The sequence below is a fragment of the Peromyscus eremicus genome, chromosome 3 (assembly GCF_949786415.1).
Source record: "Peromyscus eremicus chromosome 3, PerEre_H2_v1, whole genome shotgun sequence".
Classification (NCBI taxonomy): Eukaryota; Metazoa; Chordata; class Mammalia; order Rodentia; family Cricetidae; genus Peromyscus; species Peromyscus eremicus.
Window position 1 is genome coordinate 85,909,621 of NC_081418.1, and position 26,855 is coordinate 85,936,475.

Consider the following 26,855-nt stretch of genomic DNA (forward strand, 5'->3'; position numbering starts at 1 on the left):
AACTTAACTGGAAAAGGGCTTGCATTTACAGCACGCATGATCGTTACGTGTTTCCTGCTGATCACTACTTAACAAGTTATTCCGCAGGAGAGCTTTGTTAGCTTTAACAGCCCTTAAATTACTTATGGCAATTACCTGCATCACTTTCAACTCCACGGAGGTTATTAAAAATCTCTCATGGCAACTGTAAAGAAATAAGAAAATAGGTGACGATGAAATTATGTCCGCTCCCCAAAGGCATTAGCTTGGAATGTGTTTGCATTGCTTTTATGTGGGGAGATAAATTTAGCTCAAGAGGAGGAAAAAAAAAAAAAACCTAACCTTTGAGGCTTAATCAACCTAGAGTCAGATATATCTCATTGAAAACAATTCTTCTCACTGGCCAGATTGCTTCCACTTTTATCCTCATGAGACCGCAGGGAACTACTTTTATTGAGATTTAATAAGTTTCTCTTGAGTCTCAGGCACTGTACCAGTAAAGCCGCATATTCTAGTTCCTTTGATTCTCGGAGAATCTATCTATTCTCCACATTTGATAGATTAAAAAGACTCAGGTTTATAGAAGCCAAGTGGAAGGTTGTAAAAATGACAGCGCCAGAGAGTAAATGTGCGGGAGTCACCTTCGAGCTCATTCCCAGAACGTTCTGTCACATGCTACTTAACTAATGATGGACGTGCGGGCGAGCAGAGGTGCCTGTATGGTATTTTGTAAGAGTCAGAGGATAGTTGATGCCTCATGAGTCCTATCTGATTGATGAGATTCCATTATCCCTCGTATTCCTGTGGGCTAAAAAACTTTCTGCTATTCTCTTGTGGAAATTAGAATGCAGAAATATAAATGATGTAAACACCACGTAGGACATTCTCAAAACGTATTTCTAAAAGCTTATCCAACCAAAGGGTGTGTGTGGAGGGGGATAGTGACTACCCAGCTTTTCGTCCTATGCTCATCAAACTGTGGCCCAAGGGTAGGCAGCCTCAGCATCATTTGTCCAAAAGCCAGAATCTCATGCTCTACCCCAGGCTGTGATATCTACATTTTAAACAAGATCGCCAGGTGGTGTGTGTGTTCGCTGAGGATTGAAAAGCACTACCCCAATGTGTGGAGTGTGTTAGGAACATTCCCCCCCCTTTTTTCATTGAAGGTATTGCTCATTTGGAGGGTGGGAGGACCTCTCTGTATAAGAGAATCCTGCTTCACAGAGGAGCGTCACGCATGAATCTTAACACTGTTTCAGTCTGTTCTGGGATCTGCCCGAACCAGCTCACCACAGGGAGGAAGTGGCCAGTGCGCCTGCGTGCTGAGGTGTTTCTTACAATGTGATTTTTCTTTAGGAATGCTTCACAGATTTCCCAACCAACGTAATATGGGTGCATAGGTTTCTGCCTTCTCTGGTAAAGAAAACCCTCCCACATCTTGCCATCCCCACCCTGGGTTTTCAGCCTAGCCTTTCCCTGAGCCTCCATCTCCAGCTCTGACTTACTTCTGACCAGGCTACTCCAAGGGTCTCATAGCACTTAACTCACAAGGTTCAATGCTAAACACACCCCCTTCCCTTCTCTCTCTCTTCTGTTTCTGCCTGTGGTCGGTAGCAGCTGTGGCACACCAATCAGTCCATCTTGTCATTCTATATGAAACTGTTATGCAGCTGCTAAGAGTTGACCACTGCGATGGCCGTGCTGCTCTTAGTTCCAAAGGGTAAACGAATGTAGAAATTTCCATCTACCCCCAATGTGCTGTTACATCAGGATCCCGTGTGTGGTTTTTGAGCACTAGTTATATGATTGGTCTGATGTCAGGTGTTTCAAGCATAAAACACACACTGTACTCCACAAACCAAGAATGAAAAAAATACAACATTAAAATCTTTAAAAGTTTAATTACATATTGAATTGATACAGTACTACCTTGGACAGATTGGGATAAATAAATGACATTATTGAAATTATTTCCACTTGATTTTTTGTACTTTTTATAATGCAGCCATTAGAATATTTAAAGTTCTGTGTGTGGTTAGCCTTATATTTCTGTACCTCCCTGTTTGGGGTGTGATAGAGCCACAGAGGCAGGGAGGCCTTCAAGGGAGTAGAAGGGCTGAAGGGATTTCCCAGGTAAAGGGAAAGATTCTCTAGGGGTTCTGTGACTAAGAAAGGGGTGAATTTGCATCCAAAGGAATTAATGAAAGCATTTCTCTTTCATTCTAGCAATCATTATTTCTGCTGAAGAAGATGGAGCACTTCATAATCTATCGAGCCAGGAAATCAGACAGAATCTATTTCCTGCTGCAGTGTGTGAGTGAGGCCAGCCCTGCTGGATTGTTCTGCCGTGGGGCTCTCTGACTTTCATACGGCCTCCTTGGAGACCTTGCCTGCACCTGCAGGCTGCAGCACGGGACAAATAAAATTCATTTCCAACTCTAGATGAAGGGTTAAGGATAGTTCAAGGTTTGTTTGTGGTGTCCTGTTTTCTTTGCTAAACGGTGACTTAAAATCAATTATAATCAAATGGGAAGAGGCAAAAGTTGCTGATTCTAGAGCCTGGGAAGAGAAGGGAGGCTGGGACTTGACTCTCTTTTTTTTTTTTGTCCCTGAGATAAAAGCTGGCACTTGTGAGCCAGGCTTATTGTGTGATTGATAGTTCTGGTTTGTGGCACATTTTCATGCCCTGAGAATTTTCGACCAAAACGCAGTCCAAGGACTCTCTCCAGGCGGGAGAACAGTCATTCTCCGGTGTCTGCCTGTGGGTCTACTCATTCTTCTGTTGTGGAAAACACAGGAGACTGAAGGCCTGCAAAAGAGGAGGGGATGAGATAACTAAACACCCACGCGATACCGCAAATGGTGGCCTCCGGATTTACTTTCAGTCTGGGGGAAGGTTCCTCTACTCTAGGGAAGGGGATTGGAGACTTTACCTGCAGCCTTAGAGGCAGTTCTGGAGAAAGCGTGAGGTTTATTCAGTAGCCATCACATTATTTCCCTATGTCAGGCACTGCTTGAGGTTGCAGAACCCCAGAGAAACACCACAGAGCTGTGGGTAACTGCTTTTGTCCCTGTTGTGTGGGTGACCAAAGTGGGGTTAAGTGCGTAGATGTACCACAGGTGCGTGTTGTGGTGGTTAGTGTGTGACATGCTCCCCAGAAGCCCATGTATTTTTCTTCAAATTTATTTATTTATGATATATATATATATATATATATATATATATATATATATGTATGTGATGTGGGGTGTGTGTGTGTGTGTGTCTGTGTGTGTGTGTGTGTGTCTGTGTGTGTGTGTGTGTGTGTGTGTGTGAGAGAGAGAGAGAGAGAGAGAGAGAGAGAGAGAGAGAGAGAGAGAGAGAAGTTATCACCTTCCACCTTTTTGAGGCACAGGCTCTCTTGTTCTTGTTTCTGTGCAGTGTGATCTAGGCTGGTCACCCCCAGAGTCTGCCCCTGTGCAGTGTGATCCAGGCTGGCCACCCCCAGCATCTGCCCCTGTGCAGTGTGATCCAGGCTGGCCACCCCCAGCATCTGGCTTTTTACGTGGGTCTTGGGGATGAAACTCAGATCCTCAGTCTTGTGTGTGTAGCTGGTATTTTACTCATTGAGCCCCACTCCCTCCACCCAGGCTCATTTGCTGGGACACATAGGTCCCAGCACCACAAAAAATGCCTTTTGTCAGAAATGTATTTTTGTACCTTGTAACCTAGTCTTAGAAAGTAAAAAAAAAAATTAAAGGAATAAAATTAAAGAGAATTCTATTATCAGCTACTTTCTTCCCCTAAAACAGCAACCATCCATGAACTGTATGATGCAGACAGCCTGCAGAATTTGCTGGACATGCTTATTCAAGGCTGATACCAGCCCCTGACCCCTCAAAACCCATACTGAGAGCTTAGCAGTTGATCTGGGATGCTTCTCTCTGTGTGTCATAAATGCATACCAAGAAGGAAGGGGGTACTCAGAACCCACCTAGGGTGCCTTCCTGGGTTCCAAGATACGTTTACCATCCTGAGGTACCAACAGCATGGGATGTGAAGAACAAGCAAACGAGGCCAGGAAGGCATGATGGCTTTGAAGAGGATAAAGTTACTTAAGGTGTGGGTTACCTCAGGTAGAGGGTTACCTTAAGTTGGGGTTCTTAGGTAAGCAATCACCCTAAGTGGGAGTTATCTGAGGTAGGAGGCAGAGAATATGAAAATTCATGGCCTCTTTCAAGAGCCTGTTCTCCAAGCTACAAACACCATGGTGTTAGAAGCAGCCGGCACAGCCTGGGTCCAGATTTGGTATTCAGAGCCTTACTCCACTCTGGAGGGGTTTCGTTACCTCAGAGGATGCTCTGAATTTCTCTGTACCTCCCTTTCCCTGTCAGTGAGTGGAGGGGCCTGCTGGACTTGTTGGATTAATCAGCTAAGGTGTGGAGAGATGTCAGGAGATCCTCCCGAGAATCCAAATCAATACTGTGCATGAAAACAAAGCCTGCTTTGAAGCCCCGAGCTCTAAAGGAGAAAGTCTCCACGCTGCTAAGACAAGTTAGAACAACACAAAAGTGCTTAAAACCAGTCCAGGAAATTTTATCTTCCCTTGCTTCTTTTTTCTCAGAAAGTTTGATGGCAAGTTTCAGTGTTAAGGTGTCTTCCCATAGTGCATTTGGGCACATTTGTGATCTCCATGAAGAAGTGCGAGACAAGAGGTATTTTTGCCTTCTGTTGGTTGATGGTTCCTCTAGTCAGCATCCTCCTGCCCTTTGTCTGGATACCCAGGGCTTGTACTACTGTCCACTGTGCTAAGCTGAACCCTCTCGCTTAGCATCGCTTCTGTCCTGGAACATTCCTCCTTCTACCCAAACTTAATGTGTACAGTGTCCACCTACCTCTCATGCCTGAAGCCTTGCTCATGAGTGCTCGAAGCAGGGTAAGTAGCTAGATGCTATTTGAATTTTTGATATAATGCCTCGTCCTGGGGGAGAGTCTCATACTATATGGTTTTGGTCAAGTCATTTGATGAATCTTTGTCAAGTTTATCATGCCTTCTTAAATATGATCCAACATTACTAAGTACAATAGTTAAAAGGAGTAAAAATTCAGGGTACTTGTTTGGTGAGGTAGCAGATAACTCCCAAGCCCCCAGGTTCACCCACAGAGACCCTATACTTCCTTGCTTATGTCTATATTCCCTGCCCCTTGGTTAGTCCCTCCTTTGTCTTGCTGCTTCTGCTAGACTGAGGTGGGGTTCTCACAGCTACCTAACCTCTGCAGGCACCTACCACAGCTATGGTGGTACCCTGACAAATCCAGGTTTAGGTCCAACCAGTGCCAGCCATTGGGAAAAGATTAGTGGTCCTTACTGTATTAGGGGCTCTCTCTCATGAATGCTGGCCTGGACTGCTTCAGTCACAGATACTGTTGTTGTCCAGAGTTAAAGCCTAAAGGCTCCCCAAAAATGAGGACAAAGAGATGCCAAGTAATCCATGCTCTAGAGAAAATCAACAAATAAACAAACAAAAACCAAAACCCAAACCAGTCTAGCCTCAAAAAGTGGCTGCTATTCTGAGCACAGTTCCAGCTGATGGTTCTGAGAGAAGAGAAAGGCCAAGGTGCTCCCGTGGAGAGGCGCTTCCAACCCTGACTGCTGGGGACAGGTGAAAGTGTCTTTCTCTTTAGTCAGGCCCGGTGGGGTGTAGGAGGGATGGAAGTGCATCCCTTCCGAAGATTATGAACCTGCGAGAACGCACAGATGGTACTTCATTTCCCTGGGGGATGCTCCTTGCTGCACTGCCGCATGCCCTGCACGTGAGGGATGAGAGCAGCTATCTGGAGCTGGCCTTCTTTCTCCTGTTTTCGGGGCAAAGAATGTGGTCAAGGAAGGAGAGTAAAGGAGAGCCCACAGGAGACAGCCATTATTATGTCTGCTCACAGCTCAGGACACCAGCAGCAGATACTACTAGGTCTTGGGTGACACGGAGGCTGAGTTTCTTCTTCCATGGAGAGTTGTGCTCCGGGGCTCCATAGAGCATTGTCAGCTGGCTGCACGCCCCCTAGAAAGCAGCCATGACCAACAGCAAAGGGCTGAGACTGGCAACTGAGTAGAAAAGCCTCCTCTTTAACCCCACCCACCCCTCCAGGCTGCAGAGCAAAGGCAGGGAAGTGCCCCAGAGGCCAGAGTCCTGTCCTTGCTCTCCCCTAACAGTCACTTTCCCTACCTATTCTTGCTCTGAGTGGCAAGATGGTGTCTGAGAAAATTTTAGCATGTAACAGAATACATTTTAATAATCAAAAGTGTCCCCCAAGTTATAGGCTCTGATCAAACTTCCGTTAAGAGATCTGTTCTCCAGTGGGGGAGAGATAAAGTAGCTGAAAAAAATTAAGTAATTTGCATCTGTATCCCCACACTGAGTGCACACCCCTCAGTAAATTCATCATGGTCACCAGGAAAGGGGGCTGTGGGAATGAAAGACAAGAGCACCTTGGGACTTGAAAAGGTATTTATTTATTTATTTATTTATTTATGTATTTATTTATTTATTTTCTGTGAGTGTATGTGATACTGAGGGTGCATATGTGTAGTGCTAAAGGTGTGTGTGTATGTGTGAGTGAGTGTGTATGATGCTGAGGGTGTGCAAGTGCAGAGGCTGGTGTCTTCTGTCACTCTCTACCTTATTTTTATTACTTCTTTTAATTATATTTATTTATTTAGATTGGTTGTAATTTCCTGTAGTGGTCCCCATCTACTGCACAGAGCAATTTCCTTGGTGAGGGGTGAGACTACACTTATCTGTGGGCATAAGGACGGATATTTAGAATGTAGTTAAGGTTATAATATAATTATTTCCCTCTTTCCTTCCTCCTTCCAAATTCTCCCATATATCTGCCTTGCCCTCTTTCCCAAACCATCTCTTTTTTCATTAATTGCTGTTATATGCATATATGTACATACATATATATTCCCCCAAACCACCTCTTCCGTCTGTATAACGTCACTCGTGTGTACGTTTTCAGGGATGACCATCTGGTATTGAATAGCCAGTTGTGCTCTTTCTCCCACTCTCAGCATCCCTTACCTGTAGCTCTCTGTGCAGGGCTGAAGCCTCATGGTTTCCTCCTGTCTACTTTGGCATGTCTGCTGGTGTTGCCCTTGTTTAGCTCATGTTTAGGCAATCAGGTCAGTGAGACTTTATGGGTGTGGCAACTGATGTTACTAGGAAATACAATGTCTTAGTTAGAGTTTCTATTGCTGTGAAGAGACACCATGATCATGGCAACTCTTATAAAGGGAAACATTTAACTGGGTGGCTTACATTTCAGAGGTTTAGTCCATTATCATCATGGTAGGACATGACAGTGTGCAGGCAGACAGGGTATTGGAGAGGTAACTGAGAGTTCTACATCTTGTGCAGGTAACAGGAAATGAACTGAGACACTGGGTGGTCTCTTGAACATAGGAAACCTCAAAGCCCGTCCCCACAGTGATACACTTCCTCCAAGGAGGCCACACCTACTTTACCAAGGTCACACCTCCCAATAGTGCGACGCTGCCTATGAGCTTACGGGGGGCCGATTACATACAAACTACCATACACAATTTCACAGCAAAGTCTCTAATCCTCTGGCTCTTACAGTCTTTCTGCTTCCTCTTCTGGAAACGTTTCTTGAGCCTCGTGTTTGTGAGCTGTTTTGTAGATGTATCCATTGAGACTGGACTCCACAGTTCTGCAGTTTGATTGGTTGTGGTTTCCTGTAATGCAAAGAGAAATTTCCTTGGTGAGGGGTTAGGACTACATTTACCTGTGGGTATAAGGACATACATTTAGAATGTAGTTAAGGATTGTGCTAGTTTAGCAAAGCGGAGGTTGTAGGTTCTCCTCTGAGATCCATGACTTCATCAGTCCAGCGTAGAGGGCTAGGTTTTCAGTGCAGGCATGATTTCCCTATTGGTGAGTGGGTCTTAAGTCCAATTAGAGAGCTGTTGGTTACTCCCAACATAGGCATCATAACGACGTAGGACTGTTGCTTACTTCTCTCCTTTGGAAGCTTGAAAGGCACATTCTTCTACCTTATTCTTTGAGGCAGAGCATCAATAAACCTGGAGCTCATTGATTGGCTAGACTGGCCAGCCAATTAGCTCCAGAGATCTTCTCGTCTCTGTTATTGAGGGCTGGGATTATAGATGTATTACCATACAGGGTATTACATGGATTCTGGGGATCCAAATTCAAATCCTCATGCTTATGCAGCAGGCACTTTATTGACCGAGTTACCTACCCATCCTGGGGTATTCATTTATTGCCTACTGGAATGTCAATATTATAATTCTCCCTCCTCTCCTGACTTGCTATGACTAGGGTCTGTTGGGCTTCTTGTCCCTAATTTGACTTTGGCAACCTCAGCTACAAGAGCAATCAGAAAGGATGAGAGTCCAGGGAGTCTGCAGAACAGTCTACAGGCTGCTCAGAGCGGCACTGACCAGACCATGTGTAGGGTCCATAGGATCATCTAGGACGTTGCTCGTGAACACTGGTCATAGCTTTCATGGTCGACTGGTTCTGATGCAAGTTCCTTTCTGCCGCTCTGCAGCCCTCAGGATTTAAACTGGCTCTGGGACTGCCTTTGTTGAGAACACTTCCCCACAGTGCTCAAACCCACTGAGCATCCTGTGTGGCGCCACTTCTGGCTGCTTTGCATACGCTGTCACAAGATTAGCCGGCAAGGTGTTAGGTAAGGAAAGACCACAAGGTGGCAGCAGAGGACTAGTTTGGCCAGTGGCCTCTTAACTTGCGGAAGCAGGAAGCCCTGAGCCGCGGTATTTCCTAGGAGGAAGGTTGCAAGAAAAGGGAGCAGCCAACGTTTTAGAAACCTAGGAGATAAATACCAACAGGCGCAGACGGATTTTAGGAGGGTATTGAGATGAGGATTGAATAGAAAGATTAGTTATCTCGTATTGAGTGTTTTTTCTGGACAGGTAATATGCTTAACTCTCCTACTTTGTATTTCTTGGAACATCCCTGCAATTATCTCTATTTCACTTGTGAGGAAATAGAGGCTCAGATGAATTAAGTCCCAGGTGGAAGTTTACACAGTGACTAAGGGATGGAATTAGGATTGAAAATCAGGTCTGTCTGGCTGCCAGTCCGAGTTCTGAACTGACAGAGATTCTCACCTTGGGGAGTTAGTTCCCTCCTTCTACTATATGGGTCTGGGGGATTGAACTCAGGTCCTCAGTTTTGGTGGCAAGCATCTTTATCCACTGAGCCATCTTATTGGCGCCAACCATGTCTTTACAGCAACCTTTGAGGGGATTCTGATGTAGTTCAGGTTTTGAGAACTCAGCATGGTTGACTGGCTGCGCTTTGGAGCTGGGCAGGGCTTTTTTCACTGTGCAGTTCCATCTCTAACCCGGTGGGGACAGAACTAAAGGTACGGAAGAGGCGGGGATTCTGTGCTCACTCCAGCTTCCTCCCTTACCTGCAATGTCTTGCTTCCTCTTCAGCTGTGTGTGTGTGTGTGTGTGTGTGTGTGTGTGTGTGTGTGTGTGAAAAGTCTTGTGGAACCTGGAAGTTCCCTCTTCATTAACATGACAAACGGGCTACCTCCATCAAGGGCGGTCAGTGAGACCGGCCTGGAATTTAGATTCTCCTTATAAATAAAGTCTCAGCTTCAGCATTAATGAAAGACACGGGCTCTTTATGGCACCATTTATTTCTGATCTTGCCAGTTCTGCAGCCAGAGAGCAGCTTCTAGCCTGGCTTCCGCCGCTAATTATGGAACCGTAGCCCGATGAGCGGCAGCTCAGGTTCTTAGCAGAAGTTGTTACTCATCTAAAGATGTTACAGTGTTCACAGGACTGGAGGAAAGACAGCAAGTTGTTCATCTGTTTCTCTAGCCAGGAATTTCCATGCGGTGCTGACTGGTTTCCTGGCGCCCTTGATAATTTGCTTAAACTTTGAAGTGCCACAGGTTCTTTTTCAGCAAGAGGAGAAATAACAAACGCTCTTCTGTAAACAAGCCTTTTACTCTGGGAGAGGAACCCAGGGAATGGGAGCTGTGAGCCTCAAGTTCCTGGTGGAGCTGGAAAGGGCTGGTTGAAGTTTTCGTGTAGCCCTGTAAAGAAAAAGAAAATCAGGTTCAATTTCACTTTATTCGTTTGAAGTTTGTGATTATAGCCACCGGAGATAGGAGCCCCCTTTGCAGAGGCTACAAAAGCATTATTAAGGACGTGCTGTTGTTTAGGAGGACAGAGTGTTTCTATGAGTTGGAGTTGCCTTGGACATTCTCATTTACATACCTGCATTAACATGCTCCCTGCCTATTCTTATTTATTCATGAGCACATTATAGATGGTAGACCTCTCCATCAGCACTCATCTCTAACTTTGAAATCAGAGGGTAGACTGTCTCCGCATAGCAATTAAGCTCCAACTGTTTGTGAGCATTTACTCAGACAAACACGGAAATGTTGGTTTCTGGAATTCTCTGTGCTGAATCCTGGATGTCCAAGCCACCTTTGCTTCTAGATTCAGTGAGTTTCATCATGATGAGAACGAGTACTTGACAGAACAACTCAAGGAGAAGAGTTATTATTAATATTATGATTATGACTTTTTAGCTGCAACTATAGAGATTTCCAGCTAGTCCTTGGGAGCTTTCAACAGAGGCTACTCATGTCCCTGGTAGACAGAGGACCAAGAGGAAAGCTGGGGCAGGAACCAGGCACAACCATTGAAGGCATGCCCCAAGTGACCTACTTCTTCTAACTAGGCCCCACCTCCCAAAGTTTCCAGAATCTCCCAAATAACTTATTAGATGGGAACCACATACAGGAACTTCTGAGGGACATTTTAATGTGTGTGTGTGTGTGTGTGTGTGTGTGTGTGTGTGTGTGTGTGTGTGTAGAGGTGCCCATGTATTTCTATGCATGCATGTGATGCTAGAGGTCTAGGTCAAGTGTCTACATTGATTACTTATTTTTTGCAGCAGGGTCTCTCTTACTGAGCCTGGAGCTCAGAGATTCAGCTAGCCTATCTCTGCTTCTTCAGCACTACTGGGATTCCTATATTCCTAGGCCTGCTCTGCAGTTCTGATGCCCCCGCTTCCATTCTGCCTCCAGACAGCATCCTGGTTTCCTTCTATTTTAGGAAGCAGTAAAGTGGGCTCTGGACCCCTCACTTATGACTCTTGGAGTGATCCTTGGGGACTCTTTCTCAGCTCTGGTGTCGCCTGAGTTCAGCTGATTGAATTTTCTCTCCCAAAGCCTAGACTTTGGGATCCCTGTGTCTGTCAGCAATGGCCAGCAGAGGGACAGACACTTGATTGGGTATTGTCATTGTGCTTGGTGGAACTGTTCCCTTTCGAGAGTTACAAGCCTGGGTCTCTAGCTCCCACAACCCTCTATGGGCCACAGTTATCTTCGATGAATATTCCTCTTATATTCAGTCAGTCAGAGTCGTGTTCTACTGTTTGCAGCTACCGTATCTTAACTGGAAAAGGCCAGTTGCTTTCTCCAGAGCATCCTAAACATTTTACCAAGTTACTAGTGTGAGAGTTCAAGCACACAACACACCTGAAAGCCCTCACTGTCCCTCTGTTGCTATGGAGACACTCATGCAGTGGGGCATTGGCTTCCTCCTGACCCTGCCACTGGATGGTGCTGTCTTCTGTTCTCGAATCTTCTTATCACAAATGGCAAGGACTGCACTGTTCTGAGCTTAGGACATGACCATGTTCTTTATGAAACCTTTTTATTTCCTCCCTAGGACAGAGAGAGTATTGGGCACACAACTGTTTAGACCCACTTATTGATGTTTATAAATCCATAGTGATTGAAACTTCCTTCAAGGTGGGCATCATGTGTCTTACCCTTGTGTTTCCAGGCTTGTTTTAAATTTTTAAAAATTAAAAAAAATGTATTTCTACTTTATTTATGTGTGTGTATGTGTGTGTGTGTGTATGTGTGTGTGTGTGTGTGTGTGTGTGTGTGTGTGTGTGTGTGTATGCATGTCCATGTGCCATGGTGTACTCCACAGGAGTTGGTTCTCTCCTAATATCACATGGGTCTTGGGGATCATACTTGGGTCATCAGGCTTGGTGGCAAGTGCCTTTACCCACTAAACCATCTCACCAGTCCTAACATGTTTTATAAAATATAGTTATGAATACATATTTATCACACCAATATTAATGGGCTTCACTGTGGTAGTCCCATGTACCCATTCGTGGTAAAATGGCCATGTTTATCCACCCATCTTCTATTGTTACATCCCCTACAAGCTGCCCCGACCCTTAACGGTGCCTGAGAACCCTTCTTCAGAGCAGATGTTTCATTTCATATTTTATTGTGGAATGGATGAATGGATCACCCATGAAGCTGGCCCTGTTCTTCTCAATACACAGCATGATGGTTGATACTGATTGCCAACTTGACAAGATCAGGAATCACCCAAGACAAGCCTCTGGGGTACACCCACGAGGGGGGTATAGGTTAGGCTAGACTCTGACCATACCTAGGAGGCATTCTCTAGATGAGGTTAGTTGAGGTGGAAAGACACACTTTCACGGTCTATAGGCCATCCTATAGGCTAGGAGCCTGGAGAAACGGGGTTGAGCATCGCCAATCGTCCTCTGCTTCCTTACCGTGGAAAAGTGATCAGCTCTGGCTCTCCCTTGCAGTCATGACTCTACACCTTGGTACGCTGCACCCTTGACCTGTGTGTTAAAATAAAACCTTCCCTCCTCCAGCTGCTTTTGTCCAGGCATTTTATCATAGCAACAAGAAAGGCAACTATCACACGCCTGTCTTAGCACTGGGGAGATGATCCTGACAGCATAAAGGGAAGCGAGGTGCATGCTGGGAGAGCTGCGTGGAAACTACCTCCTTGTGCAGACACTTACACCTGGGCATTGGGGCTTCAGTGCTCCTCCCATCAAGAAGTGGCCTCACTTTTCCCTATCATTGATCTGACCTTATGACTTAGTTTGAGAGAATCCTGTATCTAGCCTCCAAGAGCTTCACAGTTACCACTACTGGCCTTTCAGATTGCTGGCCGCAGTCCACCATGCAAAGCATCTCTGGCCAGCCTGCCGGAGCTGGAAAATCACAGCACTATAGCCAGCAGCCAGCACCAGTTGCCTGGTGTGTGAACGGGGCTGTATTCTAGCATCCCTCCTGGACAGTCAGCTGATTGGAGCTGCCTGAATGAGCCTGCAGAGAGCAGCAGCAGCAGTGCCTGCCTGCACAGATGCTCTCAGCCTGGACTGCTGCCCTGCAGAGCTGTGGACACATGAATGTGGTCGTTTTAAGTGGCTCAATTTTACATGGTTTATTATGCAGCTAAGAACTGATGTGGATACTGCGAACGAATGAACAAAAGAACAGGGCTTCACTGTCTCCCTAATATTCTCTATTCAACAGTTGTGAGTACTTGCCCCTGTGCCCATTTATAATGCTGACTATGGAGAGTGATCGCCATTGGTCCCAGGCTCTTTGCTGCCTGGGTTAGTTTGCTAGGGAGACCATCACAAAAGACCACAGGCTGCGTGGTTTAACTGCATAGAAATTAACTTTCCTGCAATTTGGGGGTTTAGAAGTCCCTAGACTAAGATGGCAGACTTGATTTTTTTCTAAGATCTCAGCTTAGCTTGTGTATGGCCATCATTCAGTGTCTTCTCATGGTACTTTCACAGTGATTGTGACTTTATTGACTTTTCTTACGAGAGCACCAAAAGTGAGTTGGGCCCCATCTTCTTTTAATTACCTATATTAAGGGGTGATGGTTGAGATAGGCTCTTACTATGTAGCCCAGGCTGGCCTTGAACTCATGAACCCCCAAGTTTAACAGCCCAAGTGTTGGGGTGGCAGGTGTGCACTGCTGCACTTACCTCATAACCACCTCTTTAAGGGCTTGTTTCCAAAAGCAGGTACAAACCGAAGCACCGGATATGAGGATTGCGTCATCTAAATTTGAGGTGATGTAATCTGTTTCATGGGGAGGGCCTGAAGTTTGGATATTAGCTTATTTTAGTAGCCACTTCCTATTGGCATTTGCTGAATTGATTCTGTCAAGCTCGGTGTGACTGACAGTTAAATGGCCAGGACCACTCTGGGCTGCTTCCTTCCAGGTATGTGAGAAATCAAAACAACTTAGGGAGTGGACGGGTCCCTACGGCTCCTGCTCATCCAGCCACCGACCTCTTTCTGCCTGTGATCTAGGTGGCCTGCGCATTTTCCAAAATCTCATTGCCAAATGCAAGAAGGAGGAACTGAGGTGGGAGGAGTCCAGCCATCCGTGGAGGTCACCGCAACCTGGGGCTGACACTATTGTATTCCTGGTGCGGAACTATCTAAATAAGAACCGCAGATTTCCTCTAGAATAAAGGGTAAGGGTGATACAGCTTTCACTGAGCTCTTCAGCAAGAGAAGCAGACTTACATGCACTTTTAGAATTAGAGCTGGCACGCCGGCAGGCAGCCCATCAGTGCAGACAGCGACAGGATGGATGTGCATGTGGGTGGATTGAATGTTGGCCTTTGTCAATCAATACACACGCAGCAAAGAAGGAATTGAGTTGCTAGAATCATCTAGATTTCTAAGGAGCAATCAGTTAGTATTTATTGAACGTTCACCGCCTGTGAAGCCCTGTATAATAGGCTGTGAAGAAAGATTCCTGTCTTGACTCTTGCTGTGTAAATACTTTCTGAAACATCCGAGTCAACATTCCTGCCTAATTAAGTCTCAGTTAGCTTGTAAGGCTGAGCCTGATGGCTTGGCTCCTCTGCAGCCAGAGGGTGTTAGCTCCTATTTCGAGTGATCATTGGGAGAAGGCTGGAATTAACTGTGAAGATGACTGGGCTGTTTGTCAATGGATCCAGCTCATTCTCCTGTTCAAAGGGCTTTTGATGAAGATATCATGGGACCAGAGAGATGGCTCAGTGGTTAAGAACACTAGCTGATCTCCCAGAAGACCCAAGTTCAGTTTTCAGTTCTCACATCCAGTAGCTCACAGCCACCTGTATCTTAAGCCCCACGGTATCTGACACCCTCTTTGGGACTCACAGGCACTTGCACACATGTGACCTGGGCGCGCGCACACACACACACACACACACACACACACACAGACACAGATGCATACACATAAATAAAAACAAAAACTAACATTATAAAACTCTTGTGATGAATGCCAGATTTGGATTATTAGCCTAAGATCTTCAGAAACGACTAAGCCAGGACTACTGTGCCAGACATTTCAGAACCCAGTGGGTTATTTAAGGACTCTGCCTAGAAATTGCTCATTGATGAATTCCTGAAAATAATAGAAATCATGGCTTGTATCATTAGAAAGTCCACTTCACCAAAAACAGTCTGTAGGGTGAAAACCAGTTTGCTGGGTTATATGAAATTTCATATTATGTATTTAACTCTATATAATGATCATTCATGTTAGTTAGATCACCAGCATTGCTTGCCTTGTGGATATACATGTACAAGTAGATACCAAGTGACCTATACATAGAAACATGTTTGTTCAAGAGAAGGGTCTTTGTGAAAGTTTGTGAGATGCTTTCCTAGGAGAAAGGCCATGGGAATGGGTACTGGCATGACATTTCACATTGGGATTCTCTGTCATTAAGTCCAGAATGAAGGGCTGGGGAGAGAGGTCAGTGTTTAAGTGCTTGTCACCCCAGCATGAGGACCAGGGTTCAGATCCCCAGAAATCCATGTATATGCTGGGTAGATGTGGCAGTCTGATTATTATTCCAGAAGGCAGAGAGGGGATTTTCTGAGCAAGTTGGCTGGCAAGACTAGCCATATTGACAAACTCTGGGTTTGGCTGAGAGATCTTAACTTACCTCATAAGGTGGAAGAGAAATCAAAGATGATTCCTGACATCAATCTTAGGGCTACACATGTGCACAAATGTATACCTCCACACCCCAAAGTGTGCACTCATACCACACATGCACGCACTTGCGCGTGTGCACACACACATAAAAAAATGAAAAACAGAACAGAGCGAATCCATTATGAAATGTGTAGTGGATGGTCAGCACTCATCCTGGCTTTCCCTGGAACCCGGAAGAACAACTTCTCAGGCTGGAATGAGCTGAGGCAGTCAGTGACACAGATGAAGTGACAACCCCCTCCTGCCCCCTCCAAACGAAAAACCACAAAGCATGTGACATCTTCCATAGGGAGACGCTCAGCACCTCTTCCTCACAGCTGCCTAGACGGTGTCTCTGCTGCGTGATGCAGCGTTCTCATGTGAGCACCAGATATTCTGGCACGTGGAGCATTTCTTCAAAGCAGTTACCCCTGTACGCCTCGTTCTTTTTGAGTTGATCAAGTGAAATAACGTGTATGAGGCGCGCTTATAACTGAAGCTTTTCGGTTCCTCTTTATCACTTTTCTTCTCTGAGTTGAAGCTACCTTCACTGCTTCTTAAAAAGATTTCTTTTTGCTTTGTTTTTGTTCCTGTTTAGAGATGTGTGTGTGTGTGTGTGTGTGTGTGTGTGTGTGTGTGTGTGTGTGTGTGTAGTACTGAAAGGGGCCAGAAGAGGGTGTCAGATCCCATGGAGCTGGAGTTAGAGATAGTTGTGAGCCTACACATGGGGCTGGGAACCACATTAGTCCTCTGGAAGAGCAGCAAGTGCTCTTGATCACTGAGCCGTCTCCATAGCCCTACCCTTGTCTTGAGGGTGCCACCCAGTGACTAAACAGGCACAAAGAGATCATTCAGTGTCCCCCAAAATGTGCTTTTTCAACAGATGAAAGATGAGAAAATTTTCCTTTTTCACTACTTGCGAAGCTGCTTTCTTTCCTAGGGAGCATAAGAAATGTCCAGGGAGGATTGAATTCCACATCTCTCTGATCTTATCGTCAAAAGAACTGGGAGCCAGTGTTCTCCTGGTGGGAAGCTGAGATGCCTGCAGATGGCAAGTGAGGCAGATAAATCTCAGCACTTGAGGGAACATCACCTGACAGAGGAAGCTCTTCAGGGTGCATATTGATCGGACAGCATGAACTCCGGGGGGCCTTGTTTCTTTGTTGCCAGCAGAGGGTGATGAGGATGATTGTCAGGTCTGAGTGAGCTGGAGAAAGAACTCGTTTTCAGTATTTATGATTTTAAAAAACCCATACAAGTATATCACACACAAATAAAACCATTCTGCCTACCCATGCGCCTCCCCTCTTCTAGTCTTCCTCCCCTTCCATTAGTTCAGTTCCCAGTGTTTCCCATCTAATATACACATTATACAGTTTCATGTATTTGTATAAAAATCTAGGAACTACAAATGAGAGGAAATATGTGATACCGATCTTTTTGAGAATGGCTTGATTTGTTTATTATAAGTATCTACAGTTACAGCCACTTCCCTATACACAACATAACCTTGTTCTTTTTCACATCTGGAAACAGTTCCATGTTGGACACTAATATTTGTTCTGTAACTTAGCCATTGTGAATAGTGTCACCACAGATACCGGTGTGCAAATATCTCTGAGTGTAAAGAATATTGGAGCTGGAGAGATGGCTCAGTTGTTAAGAACACTTATTCTTTCAGAGGACCCTGGCTTGGTTTTCAGCACACACATGGCAGCTCACAACCATCTATAACTCCAGTTGCAGGGAATTGATGCCATCTTTTGTCTTCTTTGGGCATTGCATGCATGCATTGTGCAGACAGACATGAAGGCATAACACTCATACATATGAAAATCATAAAAACATTTAAAAAAGAGCATTTCCATATTCTTAAAACAGAAAGGATTTTTAAAATATATTTATTTATTTTTAAGACAAGGTTTCACTATATAGCCCTGGCAGGCCTGGAACTCACAGAGATCTTCCTGCCACTGCTTCAAGTACTTGGAGTAAAGATGTGCTGACTCTAAAAGAAACATTGATAACTTTAACTCTATTAAAACTAAGGCCTTCTGTTCAGCAAGATATACCCACAGGAAAGTGGAAGCACAAATTGCAGCATGGGAAATGTATTGTTGACAATCACCATCACAAAAGACTTCTGTCCTGAGACCTCATGCTTTCAAATCAAGAATGGGACAGTTCAAAAGAAAAATAATTGGTAAAAGATTTGAACCCGCTCTTCAGACAAATGAAATACAACTGGTGCGTAGTCAGATGAGAGGGAGCTTAGCCTCATTAGCCTCATTACTCATCAAGGAAATGCAAATGAGCCCACCAAGGAATGCCATTACAAGCTCAGCAGAACGCTGGGATTAAACACTCTGAAACAATGGATGCTGGCAAGGATCCAGACCAGTGAAGATTCTCACTGTGCCGGCTGGAACATTAAACAGAGCAAACTCCACAGAAGACTACCATGAAGAACAGCCATTTTCAGCATGTATACCCTCTTGGACAAATTGTACAGTCCTCACACCAAACTTTCTCTTAATTGACCCAAACACACATGGTGCAACCCAAGGGTCTATTAATAGAGTTGTGAACGAATACATCACACTACCCAAATACAGTTACAGTAGGACATATTTAGAAGCAAAAAGAAAGGGAGTCACCCCTCCTCACAATAACACAAATGACATTTACAAACATATTGATTAGTCATAATCGTGAGACAAAAGGTGTCCCTTCTTCTGTGGTCACTACCACAAGCCCTATCCACTTCTTTAATGCTGGGGAGAGGCAAGAAGAAATCTCTGATTCTCACCAAGCATAAAGTACGCAAAGCTCAAGAATTTCCCCTGGTCCAGGTTGTAGACCTGGTTTTTATGTGTGAGTTGCAAAAACCAAAACCAGCTTCAGAGTTACTGGGCTGTTTTCTTAAGAAATAGCATATTTATATTTGAAAAGAGTCTCCTGGGGAAAGCACAGAAAGTACCTCTGTGGGTCACTGGGAGTGTCCCTCCTGAAGAAGCTGCCACTTCCAGTAGAAATGGTGAGGGATGAGGCTCATTTGTGAAGTCGTGTGATGTTCTAGTTTCATTTCCTTTGCCATGATAAAATACCCCATCAAGATCCAACTTATAGGAGAAAGGATTTATTTTGACTTAGAATTCCAGGTTACAGTCCATCATTGTGGGAGAAAATGAAGGCAGGAAATCAAGGTAGCTAGTCACATCACACATAAGAGTACAGAGAATAAAAGCATGGATGCTTCGTGCTCAGCTACCTGTCTTTACTGTTGTACAGTTCAGGGCTCAGTCTATGAGATGGTGTTGCCCATGTTCAGAAAAAGACCACCACAGAGACCGAATCCCATATGTAAAAGCAAAGAGCCTTTATTTTCAAGCTCGGAGCTTGGTCTCTCTGTCTGACACAGCAGTGAGAGCAGAGAGCCCTGAGCCCAGGCAGGGTGGGTTTTTTTTTTTTTTTTTTTTTTTTAAATCAAAGTAGAGGTTGGGGTGAGGGGATTTCCAGGGTTCAGGACCCTGATTGGCTGACACTTGTCTAGGGGTATAGAGAGTATTTGGAATGTCAGGTATTTTCCTCTTAGATGCAGGCCCCACTGGGTTGGGTCAGCTTATAGCTTCTCCTGGGTCCAGGTGTTGCCTGCCAGAAGCTGTGTCTGGGCCTCTAAGCCTGTCATGGCAACTGTGTGGTCTTCTCATCTCAATGTAGGCAATCAAGACAATCCTCCACAGACACGCCCTCAGGCCAGCTGATGACCGTAACCTCTGACTGAGACTCTATCCCTGGTGATTCCAGGTTGCGCCAAGTTGACAGAACTCATCATCACTCATCATCTAGAACCTCTTCTGTAGTCTGTTGACAAATGGCCAGGGTGTTAACAGATGTGATTCGAGAACTCCCCCGGTCTTCAGATTCAGAAGAAACACATGTGTGTGGTTCTAACACCCTGGTGGAGGGTGGCTAGGTTTGTTTGTTTATTTAATTTATAGAACCAGCATTCTCTGGGTAGTCCGCCTCAGTTGCTCCAGTTTTCTCCCGTGTTTGCAGGAGAGGACATGGGATGAATGGCCATCGAAGGCGTTCCTTACTTTTTCCTGCCTTTTCACCAGCAGGCTCCAGGAACTCGGAGGTCTAGGTCTGCCTCTGATTAACTCTGAGTCTCAATTTCTTCCCCTGTACAGTGAGGGATTTGAAGGAAGCGATCACCGAAGTCCATCTGAGCTCCAAAGCTACTCCTCTTACGCATTTCCTGTGGACATTTTTCAAGGCAGCAATATGGATTTTATAACTTTAAATTCATTTCTCTGCTGCAGATTCCTTGCCTATAGGTGGAATATCAGCTGGGTGCTTTATTTGGGATGGAGAATTCCTATACAGCAGTCTTTGTTGAAGGGATAGACTGCCTGCGAATCAGTAGCCTAAATCCAATCTGTTTTTATGGCCTCAGGGTGTTATGTGGCCCAGAGAAGCTTGATGGGACACAGAGATTCTGTGTGCTGTGGCCCTTTCTGTTTTGAATATATTTCAAATAGCATGAGAACACCAGCCTGCCCTACAGCCTGGTTAGCTAGAATGTTGTTCATGGCTCTGATTTAACCCTCCAGTGCTGTGAGCCCTGAAGGGGCTTTACTCGGCCCTCACAATGCTTTCTGGAAAGCCTAGGCGTTGCTCCTTCGATATTCTGTATCCAGCACTCCAGCTCACCAGAGATGATCCCCAGGATGGAACGAGTTGGCTGTCTTCGAGATGGCAGGTAGAGGATCTATCACTTGAAATTTGTGACCTCCAGGAGATTTTTCTCTCTCAGGGCCCTTTCTGTCTTGGGCTTCTGATTTCATGTGCTTTTACTGTTTCTTCTATTATGACCTTTATGTTTAATGCTTTCCCCACTAAATATATGTCCTCACGCTTATATGGCAGTAGGGGGGAGGGGGAAGGGCATCTTTCCCTCACTCTCACTACCACACTGCAGATGAGGGAGGAGGTACCAGCTATGTCCTCTCATGCCCTCAGGGATGGCTCATCCACACCCCTGTCTACAGGGTCAACTTTACTGTGTTGCCCAGGCGAGGCACAGGGCTTGTTCTCCTGAGTGCTACAGCTGATGAGGGGTTGGGTCAGGTCCCTCACCTGCTACAGGTGGCAAAGGGCAAGGGGAGGAGGGCATCTTTCCCTCACCCATGCTACCACATGGCATACAAGAGGGGTGTGACCTGCTCCCCCATTCTCATGCCCTCAGGAATAGCTCACCCACGCCCCTGCAAACAGGGTTAGCTCTATTGGGCTGACCATGTGAGATGTAGAACCCTCTCTCCTGCGTGCTGCAGCCAGTGAGGGATGGGGCTAGCTCTGGACAGCCCTCTCCTCTTAGCCTGTGGTGGTATCGGGAGCCATGGATATCCACATAGACTACTGCTACAAGAGGGCTGTGAGTCCAGACATGGTCCCCAGCAGCAGCCCAGACCCAGACATCGCTGTGGTTCTGGGTGGCAATGAAGCCGCCCACTTCAGCCCACCCCTCACCTCTTCAGATACGCCTCTGTCCACAGGCTATGAACCATTCTGTCTCTCTCTCTCATATTACACCATACATTTGCTCACCATAATAGTGCCCATCTGCCTGGTGCTACAAGGTGCCGAGTGGGCCTGATGGCGTAAGATCTTAGTGACATCTTGGTATGACCCATCATCACAGGCTCACATGGCTTCACTCACCAGTAGATATTTCTCTCGTAGAAACTGCTTGCTTGCTATTTCTTAAGACAATGTTAAAAGTTCAGTTAATCCTTCAATACCAAATGTTTGTTTTACTAATACCACGACGACATCCTACTGTTCTATTCTCTTCCTTTTCTGAAAGTACAATAATCACTTCATCTCACTGTCAAGGCATTGTGCACTTTTAAAAACTTTGTTCCTTTCTATTATGTAAATGTTTAAATATAAAAAATGTGCAAATAATAGGATATTGAACCCTCATGAATCCACTAAGTGCAATACTACTAACATCTTGCTCCTCTTCCTTTTTTAATTTTTACTTTTGCTTTATTTTTCTTTAATATTGGTGGTGAGGATTGTGCTGAGGGTTTCTCAGCACACACACACACACACACACACACACACACACACACACACACACCCCTTACCTCAAAGGAGATAAGAGATAGTTTGTTTTGAAGCCATGTATGACTGACCACTGCCTGGGAGCACAGATTTAAACTACCCCAAATCCATGCTCCAAAGTAGAAGCAGTTTCTCATAGCTTTCACAATAACAGAAAAAAGAAAGCCACAAATAATAACACTTTTAAATACATTGATTGTAACATCAGACAGGCAGGTTAAAGGAAAGCAGGGAGATCTCTGCTATAGGCCTCAGATGCTAACAGATCACATGCTTAGGTTTTGGGGTAGTGAGAGCTAGGTACGTGTACATCCCAAAGGGTTTACCTAGTGGTCAAAAAGATGTTAGCTCAACACAAGGAGAGCAATAAATGGCTCTTAAGAAGGTGCAGGTGACCCAAGATAATCTGCATCTGGATGAGTAACAGTCCAACCCTCCACAGTCACTGAAGTTGTAGTCAGCTGATCTGCCTTGCAGAAGGCTCAGGAAGGTGCAGCTTCCTTCAGACAACTTGTTTATAGGTCTCATGCGTGCTAGACAGATGCTCTGTCCCTGAGCTACATCCCTTGCCTTTGCTGTTCTATTCTGAGACATTCTAAATGGTAACTAAACTTGGTACATGAGTGAAGACATTGGAACTAGGTGGGGCTTGTAGGGCATGACAGTTATACCACAGCCACCGTGTGCCTGTGAGGGACTGGAGGCCACCATTACTGCAACATGCACCCAAACTTTGGAGGTGTTAAAATGTAAAAAAAGTATGTCTTAGAATTGTTGGAACATTCCAGACAGCACTATGAGGCCAAGATGCATTTTACATCTGTGTCCATACCCAAGAATTTAGATTTTTTTCTTAATGCTTGAGGAAGGTTCCCCTGCTCCCCATTCAGTAGCACCAGAAAACAGGGAACATATTTCTGTTTCTATGGTACATCTTTACCCTTACTGAAGACTCAAGTGTCATCAGGCAGACCTACTGTGGTCCATTATCACTTTGAAGAATGCTCAGTATCCATTTCTTCCCAGCCATGGTGTTCCCTATTCCCTCTGGGTCTCGTCTACTTCCATATGCTTGAGATGCATGAACCACTCAGGTGTGCTCTGTTCAGGGCTCTTTGTACCATCTCCAGAAACACATGCTCCTATGAACCAGAAAGGATACTCATTGTCTGTACACTCAGCACCTCACCCGAACCAGGCACTGAGTGCCCAGTGGTATGTCACCTGGACTCACTTACTGTATTGTTACTCACTAGAGTCACTAGTCTGCCTTCTGCTGAAATGATATCCTGAGAACAGACTCTGTGTCACATACTCAAATTTGTGAACTGTCATGCTAGGGATACTGCATTTGCCTTGCAAGCCTGGGTAATAAGTTTGTACAGGCTGCACAGCGCTGGTCCAATGGACTCTGGGAGGAAGTGGTTGTCATGGTTAAGAGACTTGTAAGTGGGCGGGTCAGTGTTGAGCCATTTCAGAACAGGATGCCCAGCAAATCTGAGTTCAGCTCTTAATTACTGATGGCTAGCTGTTGAATCTATGCAATACCCACATGTGCATTGTGAGCCTTATAATTTCAGTTAGCTCTGACCTCCCAACTGTGGCTTCCCTCTGTCTCTAGGCTTTGCTTGATAGGCTGGGGGAGGCCACTCTTCCCACATCTGTCCTAGAAAGGCCTCAATCAATGGCTCTGGTTGTCTTGTTGAAGGGGAGGGATAATCCAGAATTCTGTCTGACTTCATGTCTTGAATTTTCTCAAGGAATCCACTTCCAGGTGCACACAGAGGTAGCTGGACTGCTAGATCGTCCTTAGCTGCTGCCCTTCTTCCTTGACAGCTCTTGTTCTGTGTCTGAAACAAGCTATTTGTACTTGAATGTGCGATTCAGGGACTCTTTCTGGAGATACCCTAAGACAATGGGCAAGCAGGTCATTTAATTTCCTTGGACCACAGGTCTCTTCCCTGCTAGTGACAGACAAGTTCTGGCTTCTTCGAGGTTCTTGAGCATCTTATTTGCAGCCCAGGATAGACTTGTGAGGAGATGTTGTGGGTTTGTTTTCTGCATTTTGCAGATCAGAAACCAGAGGTGCAGTGAGGCTTCTTAGAAATCACTCACACCTCTTTTGCCGAGACTGCAGCATAGCTTTGTACTGAGACCAGCTAGTTACTTTTTAGTATTTCTTAGTGTCTATTCTTTCTTTTCAGTAGTGGATCCAATATTTCTCAAAGAAGAGTTCAGTGTCTGAGACAAGTTTCAGGATCTTTCCTTTGTGATTGTGATCAGCTTTGACTGGAAGAGGTAGCCCTGGGTTTCTGGGTACCAAAGATGGATGGTCTTTGAGAGGCTCAACCTTAAGGACCTAGGGAGTACAATTACATCTCATGTCCCTTAAGGATGGGTGGATATCTACAGTCTTGTCCAGTTTGCTTTGTATTGCTGTCTCCAGTGCCACCATTCGGTCCAGAATTAGTGTAATTTAGAATCACCATGGAAACACAAAGAAGGTGTTTCTGGAAAAGTTTACCCTAGCAGGGAATATTTATTTTCACTGCAGGAGACATCATCCCACAGCTGGGGTCTTGGATGAGTAGCATGATTCACCTTTTCCTGCTTCCTGACTGCAGGTGTCTCATGGCCCTGACGCTATGCCTTCTCCATCATGGTGAACCACAGCAAATTCTTTCCTTCTTCACATTGTCTTGGTCAGGCATTTTGTCACAACAATGAGGAAAGTAACTAATAAACATGGTCAAGGTTACCTAGGTCCTGAGCAAGTGGTGTCTCAAAAAGAGTATGTTGTCTACCTTGATCCCACAGCTCCATGTGGTTGAGACTTCCTGCCAACATTAACCAGTTTTTAGAACTGACTTTCAGACAGGCTTTTTCCAGATGACATCATGGAGGACAAGGGCTAGCCAGTAAGCCCTGGAGGACTGAGTGAAGATGCTTACCAAACAGTGTTTCTCATAATAAGACAACCATCTTAGAGGAGTTTTAGTCCATTCCGGAGAAGGCAGCTTTGATGACGTTCCCGCACCCTAAACCTCTACCCTGGATCCATGTCCTGCAGGGCCTTCAGGCAGGAAAACAAAATAAGACCCCCTTAATCTTGCTGTAACTCTCAGGCTTGCTGATGGCTGATGTTCTCTCTCATATACTCCCAGAACATCCGCTTCTACACTAGCCGCTTCCTCTGTTAGCTCAGAGGTTGATTTTTTCCCTTCGTGTTTGGAAAGTGACAGAATGTAGTCAATTCCATTTTGATTTGGCACTCTTTAGGATCACAGTCACCCAAACCTCCATCTGCTCCAGGCTATTTCAGGCAACTGCTTCACCAAAGCCAACTGTAGCTGCCAAGGCTGGCCAGGTATTGACACCTTGGCCAGCATCTGGATGGGCCATCATGACCTACCATAGTGAACATTTGGAGAGGTACCACTGCTCACTTAGGTGGCCTTGACATCTCTGGAATGTCAGAGCAAAGATTATACCCAACTTTGCAATCTCCAGTGCTCCAGGACTATCCGGGCTGACTTCCTTCAATTTCATAGGTTAGTCTTTGGGGAGGTATTTTTGACTATCTGCCACGATCAGACTAATGGATAGGAAATGGTTCTTGTTTGTAGGAGGCTAGAAATAGTCTTACCTCCTACCCAGTAATGGCTGCACATATTGGGGCTCTCATAGCAGCCTGGGGTTTGTGTTGAGTCAACAGAGCCCTCTTAAAGTAGCTGTGTCATCAGGGAAGGATAGCATCAGAGTGTCGTGTGGTCCTTAGCCCTAGCACACGTATAGAGCGTGAGTCTCAGAATGGAAAGCACTTTCTAGGAAGCTTAATGATGAGATTGGAATGCATCTATTGCTCAGAGGGAGCAAAATGGTACAGGTAAGGACAGGTAGGTTTTAAAGAGAAAGGAGCCATTGAAGCTAATGAATAAGGTGTCATTCTTGTAGGCAACACAGGAGCAGCCTTATTTAGCATAGTAAAGGGCACCAATCTTGAGTATTGGAAGGCATTGTATAGAGTGTAGGGTGTGGTGGTGCATGTCTGGAATCTCAACCCTTGAGAGGTGGAAGCAGAGTTCACACTCATCCTTGGCTATCACTGAATTCAAGGTCAGCCTGGGATAGTTGAGACTTGGTCCCAAAATATAGGAAAGAAAAGACAGTAAAGTCTGCCAAAGATTTTCTTCACAGATGCTTCACATTACTTACCTTCATCTCAATTTACCAAAATTCATAGCAAATTTCCTCATCCATTTTTACAAATTATGACAACTCTACTTTTTTATATTATTCTGTTTCAAACTAGGTATTGTTAATCACACCAGTTGAGAATAAGACCATGACTGTAGTTTAATGTCCAATTTGAAACAAGCTTTAATTAAATATTGGCCTGGTTGATGGACTCTCTGGCCAGGTTCATCTCTGGTTTCCCAGAAAATGGCCCCGAGTCACATTTTTCAGGGGCTTGAAAAGGCAAAATCCATAACTTACCACATTTCCCATGAGGTCCAGTCAGGGTCAAGCATACATCCTGATGTATTTCCTGCCTGTATATCTTCTGCCTACATCCAATCAGGGTCAAGAGTACATCCTGACATATTCCTGCCCACATACCTCCTGCCCACATGTGATCAAGAACATCTGGTCCAGATGGGTCAAGCAAACTTGTTTAGGGGAGTGAAAACATGTGGCTTGTTATCTCTCACCAACAACAGCCTCTAGCATTTCCAGAACTATCTATCCTTGGGCAAGGGGTTTGCAGATCAGAGGCATTTTTGTTTCATGGGTCTCTTAGGCATAGTAATTAAAACTTAAGATATAACTTTGGCTCTCACAGTATAAAGTGAGTGGAGAAAGTGA